Source organism: Portunus trituberculatus, chromosome 21 (assembly GCF_017591435.1).
Source record: "Portunus trituberculatus isolate SZX2019 chromosome 21, ASM1759143v1, whole genome shotgun sequence".
Taxonomy (NCBI): domain Eukaryota; kingdom Metazoa; phylum Arthropoda; class Malacostraca; order Decapoda; family Portunidae; genus Portunus; species Portunus trituberculatus.
The window spans coordinates 1,859,839-1,867,338 of NC_059275.1; the positions used below are offsets into that span (position 1 = coordinate 1,859,839).

A 7,500-nucleotide genomic window follows, 5' to 3' on the forward strand; every position below is an offset into this window, starting at 1 on the left:
TCTCTCTCTCTCTCTCTCTCTCTCTCTCTCTCTCTCTCTCTCTCTCTCTCTCTCTCTCTCTCTCTCTCTCTAAGACAGGCGGCGTCTCGAGTGCAGACAGCGACTTGAACGTGGGTCGCGCAAAGCTTTTAAACAATTACTGATCGTCTGTGTCTCATCTGCCATCGTGGGAGAGAGGAGGAGAGAGAGAGGGAGAGGGAGAGGGAGAGAAAGGAGGAGAGGGACGGGAAAAGGGTAAGAGAGAGAGAGAGAGAGAGAGAGAGAGAGAGAGAGAGAGAGAGAGAGAGAGAGAGAGAGAGAGAGAGAGAGAGAGAGAGAGAGAGAGAGAGAGAGAGATAGAGAGAGAGTGAAGCAAAGGAGTGGGGGATGACATGGAGTTGGAAGAAGGGAGAAAGAAAGGAAAGAGAAAAGCAGAATAAAAAGAGTTGAAGTAGTAGGAAATAGCAGGCACACATCCAAATGGGGGGATGTGAAGGAGAGGGAATGAGAGGTGGAGGAGCAGGAATGGGGCGTGGAAGAAGGGAAGGAAGTCTAGAAGGATTTGAAATAGGTTAAAACTCTGGATACGGTTATGGTGTGGAAAAGAGAACGGGGTCTGGAAGGATAAGGTCTGGAAGGTGTGGAGGGAGAAGTAGAGCCCTGGAAGGTGTGGTAGTGATGTAGAGCGGTATTGAGGTGCTGGAGAGGCGGGTGGGGGTCTGGGAAAAAGAGGAGTTTGGAAGGGGTAGGGGTTTACAAGGAGGTAAAGGGTCAGTGAGGGTCAACAAAGAGGTTCCACTTGCCAGACCACTTCTCGGAAACTTGCGTGTTCCGAACGTGTGATTCGAACCAGTGACAACCTGAGAGAGAGAGAGAGAGAGAGAGAGAGAGAGAGAGAATATTTCCACTATCTAACGTATAACTAAATGGCGCCCACACACCTCTGACATCGTAACACCTTTCTAACTAGCGGGTGGGCTTTGAGATAGGAGGTACCCCAAAAAATATCCCCTTTAGCCCAGAAATTCCCGTGAAAAGCCCACATGGTATAAATAAAAATAAAAAAATAAAAAAAAAGCACACACACACACACACACACACACACACACACACACACATACCTAGAATATATAAGCAGAAGACTTTCTTGTAAACTATATTCCGTTGAAAGCAACAGCAAATCATAAACGCATAACCATCGAATACTTTCAAGGAAATATACATATATATATATATATATATATATATATATATATATATATATCTAAGAAATAGCATAAATTTTCGATACACATAGCCCAGTGTGCGTCAAAAGGAATAATTATTATATCAACTCCCTCACACAGCAGCTCTTGATACCGCCACCCAGGCCACTTCTCAAGCAGGGTAAGATGATGAATGAGACCAACACACCAGCAGGGATAACAACCGTGGCTAGAAGGGGAGGGACAGCAGGGATAACAACCGTGGCTAGAAGGGAAGGGACAGCAGGGATAACAACCGTGGCTAGAGAGGGAGGGAAAGACGGCGGGGCAAAGAGACAAAACTATGACACTCCTGTGCTGGGATTAGGTTAAAGGAAGAATCGGGAATGGGAGAAAGAGAGAGGACAAACTGGGAAAGAGGGAGGCGCTGAGAAGCGGAAGGGAAACACAATTCATTAGCCGCGCGCTTCCATGTATCGAGACATCAATTGCCGGTGATCTCCCTCCTTCGAAACTACACAGCGTGAGTAGCTCGGGGACTGGCGGGCTGCGGGGCTTGTCGCAGAGCCCGGGTAACCGTAGCGGCGGGGCTGCATGGGACAGAGACAAGTGGTGAGCTGGGAGGGAAGGAGAAGGAGGTAAGGATGCAGCAGTTTGAAGGACACGGCAGGATGTAACTAGTATGATATGAGAAAGGGAAAAAACAGGAGTTAGTTCGCGCATTCAGGCAGGGCGGAGACGAGGACACAGTAAAGCTGGGCACAAGCAGCCAGGCCGTGTACCTCACCCTGCCGCCGTGTACGTACCTCACCCTGCCGGAGCCTTCACACTCCCTTGCATTAAGAAGTGTTCTACGCAGCTATTCTGTGCTGCACGAGGAAACATCGCTTCTTTTTCCATTGCCTATCAGGTGACTTCTTAACGCCGCTCAGCAACACCTTATGGATACGAGTTACGTACAACTAGTATTCCTTGAGTTGAACCATGAACAAACATTATTGTTTCACTTAGGCCTGTTAAAAAATAGGATTTACTGAACATTAATGTGTGTGTCGCGGAGTTTTGTGGTCTAACATAGACGGAAAAGTTTTAGATTCGTCTTCCTTAAAAATCTCAGGCACTTGCTCATTGTTTTTAAATCGCGCCTCAAGTAATTTCATCCAAACTGGCCAGAAGAACTCAAGTTAAACATTAGTATTCTATGATGTTAATATCAAAATGAGGCAGACGAGAATGCTATCAAAGTAAAAACAAATAGAGAATAGGAGGATTCTAGAGGCATTAAATATACGCGTATAGTGCCGGAGGTCGTGGCAGCCAATCAGCGGCAGCCAGGCAGAGCGCCCCTTCATAAAAGAGATAGGGAGCGATAGCCTGAGAGATTTTCAGGGAAAACAACTCTAAAACTCTTCCGTCTGTATCTAATCACAAAAATCCATGACACAATTGTTATGTAAAGTAATTAGAGAGAGAGAGAGAGAGAGAGAGAGAGAGAGAGAGAGAAAATCAGTTAACAAGATGCTTTTTTTATTTTTTATTTATTTTTTTTTTTACTTCTCGCAGATGTTAATCGTCAGCAGGATCTGAGTGACGGGAGAGCGGAGCGGCAGCGTAGGGCAGTTCCAGGGACGCCCCAGCGCGTGCCTTGGGAGCGCACTGCCCCACTGGTTGAGAAGTTACCTCGTTTAACCCAACCCTCTCCAGGGCGCCCCTAAAGTGGCACGGCGACGACAGCTCAGACAGGTGACTTAAGGGCCGCCCTTCTCACCGAGTCCCGCGGGAGGCTTCTCACCGAGGTGCCGCAGAGACTTTGGTCACCATTCTGAAACGCTTGGCTCTCTTACCACGACATTTCCAAAAGCCAGAGTTAAGATTAATCCAATTCTGAATGTTTTTTGTATCTGTATTGTGAAAATCCTGTTAGTCTCTCGCTTAAAACCCAGCGTAGCTACAAACTTTATGAATACAGTGAAAGTGCGACGCAGAAATACTTCAGCACAGGGTCCTCTACACAGCTGAGAAAGAGAGAGAGAGAGAGAGAGAGAGAGAGAGAGAGAGAGAGAGAGAGAGAGAGAGAGAGAGAGAGAGAGCCTCCGGTGGTCACCGCCTCGCCTCCTAGCGTCTTTTCAGCGTGGATGCGGCCATTCGTCAGGGGGTCACTCGGGCGCCAATATTGGACGGGCGGGGGTCGGGGCAGTGGGATATGTGCCTCACCACTGACCCGCCAATAATGTGGGAGCTCGCCACGCGGGATGGCATTTCCGATAAAATTTGGCTGACAGGAGCTGGCCGCGCCCTTGTTACTCCCTGATCAGCGGCAGCGCGCCAGAACGGTGACTCCTACTAAAGGAAATTCTTTCAAGTGTGTCATTCATGGTGAGTCATGGAAATTATGGCGCTACTGTTAAGGTGGCTTGATTGGCCAACTCCTGGTTATACTGATAGGAGAGAATGGTCATTAGTCCCCCCTCCCTCCCTCCCTCTCCTATGTCAAGTTATTACTGACCTTGTTATATCAAGCAGCGAGGACTCCATGAGGCACACGGAGCACCACAACCACGCCCTTCACGGAGGCACCACAGTTGTAGGCGTCACAAACTATAGCTATTACCTGCGGGCTGATGATAGGGGACAGCGTGGAAGGTGGCACTGGCAGTCCCGCCCGTTCTATATCATCGGGATCACGCCAGTCACGTATACCTCGCATCTTCTGTCCTTTAAGTATCACGCCCGCATGTCTCTGTGTCCACTGTACCACGTAACGCACTAAAACAGACAAAACACACTTATCACTAGGAGGGCACCATCCGCCAGCCACCAAACGGATGAGCACCGAGCGACGCCTCCACCGGCACGACGCAGGAGTCTGATGAGAGGTGGTAAGTGCTGATTGGCCTGTGGAGGCACTCAGCAGGGCAGGCCATTGGTCACTCAAGTGTTTAATCAGAGGTGTGTGATGCGTACACCCCGTGGCAGTTAATGCGCGATGCTTTATATTTTTTTCCGGCGATGATGTGTGTATGGCGGGGAAGTTCAGGGGCTTAGTGCTAATACGTTATGTTAAAACTGCCTCTATCGCTTTCCCTGATCACATTGACAGCGATGAGAGTAGAGACGAGCCAGAGAATGAAGCGACGCCATCACGGATCAGTCGCCGCCACTCCGCTGAACCCTTACTAAGCATTATACAAGCGATATTCTTGTTTGTGAGCGACGCTCTAGATTTGGACATTTCAACACTTCGCGAGCCATGGTAAATTAAAGAAAATGTCCAGTGTTATATAAACTTCATCTTGGGAAAAGACGGGAAGAGCAGGAGGGAGGAGGGAGGGGAAAGGCTGTTCATTTGAAAGGAGCTAACTATAATTGACGTTATTTCCTATAAACTATGAAAAAATAAAGTTATAATTACAATAATGATTAAGAAAAGGAGGGGATGAATTCAACATAGGAAGCGAGTGAATAAAGAATGAGATGCAATTAATGTTTCTCTGGGAACATCGAGTCGGGGCGGTGGAGCGCAGGGACGAACTGCAGGCTTCTTGTTTCAACTTGTATGGACTGCATTACAAATTGAAAGCATAAGATTTTTTGCTATGTCCCTGTGACCCATTAAAATTTATCCTGCAATCCAAAGGAAAGGCCGTAGGAGAAAACGTGAAAGCGTACAACCGAAAAATCTACACACATATAGGAGCAACGAGCGTCCCGCCGCCTGTCACACTCCCTGTATTGACTCAGTGAACTTTATGGAGTCGAACCAGTGACTCGACTCCCTTGACTCTTCAGTGACGCAGCCTCGCCCTTGCCTCGCTATGGATCTGCCGTCTACATGCGCTCGTCTCGTACCAACCAAACTAAGTTGTCACGTTCATAACTAAGCTGCAACATTCTTAAGTAAACTGAAACATTCTTAACTAAGCTGCCCCGTTCTTAACTAAGCTGCAACATTCCTAACTAAGCTGCCGCATTCCTAACTAAGCTGTCACATGCCTAACGCGTATCATGTGCATATTAATTGACACTTTAAAACAAATATACGATCATTTTCATTTTGTATTGTTTGGTAAAGTCGTAAAAAAGGAAAGAAAAATTGGTAAACTCCTTCTAACATATCAAGAAATATTACTCGTGAAGTGAAAGATTAAGAAAAATAGAAATGACACACTTTGTATTTCATTGCCTACAGTGAAAGAAACGTAAAAAAAAAAAAAGAATAATTAAAAAAAATACACGCACTTCGAACTATTTCAATACATACACTAAAAAAAAAAAATTAAGCGGAATACAAAGAATTAAAAAAAATCCACACTTTTTTACTATCTTAACACCTACAATGAAAAAATAATAATAAAAAAAATTCAAACCATTTCTAATATTTGAGTACCAACACTCGGAAAATATAAAAAAAAAAGTGAAATAAGACACGAGAGAGAGAGAGAGAGAGAGAGAGAGAGAGAGAGAGAAGGCTGAAATTCCCCACTACCCAGATTGACAGTTGGGGGAAATACTCACCCCACTGCTAGTCCCACTCCTCTGCACAGTGTTTACTTCCTGCAGTTATGTTAAGCACGCCCTGGACCTTGCATGGCTGTCCGGGCGTGTGTGCGTGGAGGTGTGTCAAGGAGGAGGGTTTTGGCATGAAGAGAGAGAGAGAGAGAGAGAGAGAGAGAGAGAGTGTGTGTGTGTGTGTGTGTGGAAGAAAGGATACTTCAGACGTATATTCCTTCATGTATGAGCTCATTATCCTTGTGTGTGTGTGTGTGTGTGTGTGTGTGTGTGTATTCACGGTCGTCTGCTGGTGTGTGAGTTTGTGTCATAGCGTGGAAGAAGACACTCGGTGGCCTCTTTGTCCTCTTTGTCTTCCTCTTGCCTCTGTCTCTCCCGGAATGAAGCGGATGAAGAAACAAAAACAGGAAAGCGAAGCAAAACAAAGTCGTGAAATTTACCGCCTCGATGCGATGAAAATTAAAGAAAAATAGAAAAATAGTGAAAAAAAATTAGAAGCAAATAAAAAAAACATCCAACATCAGAAAAAAAAATTGTAGAAGGAACAACAAAAAGAAAGAAAATCAGAAGTGAGAGAAGAAGGGAGAGGATTGGATAGAAAAGATGTGCTTCAACTTTATCTTTTTGTTATGTTCCTCCTTTCTTCACACTCTCTCTCTCTCTCTCTCTCTCTCTCTCTCTCTCTCTCTCTCTCTCTCTCTCTCTCTCTCTCTCTCCCCTTCAATGTCAACCTTTTTCCCTCCTCCACACACCTCTCCCTGGCTCTCTCCATCCTTCCATACCTATCTCATCTTCTCTCCCTCCCTCTACTTTCCTTACATCATTCTCGCCATCATTTTCTTGGTTTCTCACTTCTTGTCTCCCTCCTCCCCTCCATCCCTCCCTGCCTCGCCTTCTTCGCGCCCTCCCTCCCTCCAATATTCCCTCCTTTATCTACTTTATATGAGAGACCCTTTCCTCCCTTCCCCATTCCGTCCCTCCCTCACTCCTTCCTTCCCTCCCTCACTAAATTTTCCGCATCTTTATAGATAATTTTCCTCACCTTTTCCTTTGTTAAACTTATCTTCCTTATCGCTCCGTCCGTAATATCTATAGGTGGGTTTTCCTCCATCTTCCTTCCTTCCCTTTTTTTTTTCTTATTGAATCTCAGCTCCTCTCAAAATTCCTCCCTCCATCAATATTTCTTTTTTTTCATTTTCTACCACGTCCTCTCCCACAGGAGGGGTGAATTTTCAGTTTTTGTATCCCTTTCTCCTCCCTTCTCTTTGTCAATTTCTCTCTCTCTCTCTCTCTCTCTCTCTCTCTCTCTCTCTCTCTCTCTCTCTCTCTCTCTCTCTCTCTCTCTCTCTCTCTCTCTCTCTCTCTCTATTTCCCTCCCTTAATATCTTTCACTTCCGCATTCCTTCCCAAAAGTCAGTCCTTTCCCATTCTTCCCTCCCTCTTTCCTCCCTTATTATATACCAATCCCCGTCTCTCCCGTCTCTCTTTTCTTTCTACTCTCGCATTTCCTTCCACAGTACCTCTACAAGTCAGCCCATTCTTCCTCTCCCTCCTGTTTCCCTTATCATTATCGCTACACACGCGGGTCTTTGACTAATATGCCGGCGGCGTCAGTCGACACTCGCGCGGCAAAAAACTTTCCTTCCCCGTCCCTGCAAGTTTGAAACACGAGTAACTTTTATATTTGGCTACTGATGAGGTGACGGCGCGAGGTCACTGAAGGGGTTTGTTTTAATTAGTTGTGATGGTGGAAGGCTTGCCGCTCGCCACCACGCCCCCCTTCGCGCACAGTACTTTACTGTATCCA

The 7,500-nt window shown here is 46.1% G+C and overlaps 1 long non-coding RNA gene across 1 annotated transcript in view; it reads right to left on the reverse strand.

Moving 5' to 3' along the window:
* The window catches only part of LOC123507103, a 45,117-nt gene extending 40,978 nt beyond the window's left edge, over positions 1 to 4,139 (reverse strand). Inside the window, exon 1 of the long non-coding RNA XR_006675584.1 lies at positions 3,691 to 4,139. This is a non-coding gene — a long non-coding RNA (uncharacterized LOC123507103). The remainder of the gene's footprint in view (positions 1 to 3,690) is intronic.
* Between the last annotated feature and the right edge of the window lie 3,361 nt (positions 4,140 to 7,500).